Source organism: Cephus cinctus, unplaced genomic scaffold (assembly GCF_000341935.2).
Source record: "Cephus cinctus unplaced genomic scaffold, Ccin1 Ccin1_scaffold1464, whole genome shotgun sequence".
NCBI lineage: Eukaryota > Metazoa > Arthropoda > Insecta > Hymenoptera > Cephidae > Cephus > Cephus cinctus.
This window is the reverse complement of record NW_014333831.1, coordinates 1-694: the sequence shown is the minus strand read 5'-3', so window position 1 is coordinate 694 and position 694 is coordinate 1.

Sequence of the window (694 nt, the reverse complement as noted above, 5' to 3'; positions counted from 1 at the left end):
TATTGACAGATAACTACAGGTGACAGGTAATGACATTTCACGTATGAAAATATTGGCAAAAAATAACTTAATCGCTCTGTAATATTAGGGTTCAATCGATAGGATCTTTCCACCTTTATACAATCTACAATTGTTATATTCACTACAATAATTAGGAAGCAATATGTTTAGTTCTTAATAACTTACCAGCATTTTCAATCCATACAGCCAGTCGAGGATCGTTTTTCTTTGGGAATCTGTACAACCTGCAGTTCGTGGCTATTTTGCTTCTCATACAACCTCGATAGGCACAAAAATCGTACACTCGTTCCTTTGCTTTTTTATCCATACCTGATACTCTTATAATTATTTGCTGTTTGCTTCGAAATGTAGAGCGAGAAAAACTGCCACTTTCGAGAAGCAAGAAGCAAATGATGAAAACGCACGGGAGTCAAAACAAAGTATAAACTACCCTTACAATTATCTGTAAAACATTACAAAAAAAAAAGTCCCTTGACTGTGAGGCTCCCCGAGCTGCGCTTTCACGTAGGGTAGTGTTGATTGCCCCCGAATTATTTAAATTATTAAATTATTAAATAATAAAAACAATATAAGTTATTAAATTTTAATTATTATTATTTAATTATTTATAATTCTTACTTATTTTTTTTTTTTATATAATGAATGTATCGTAGTTATTACTTATTTATAGATA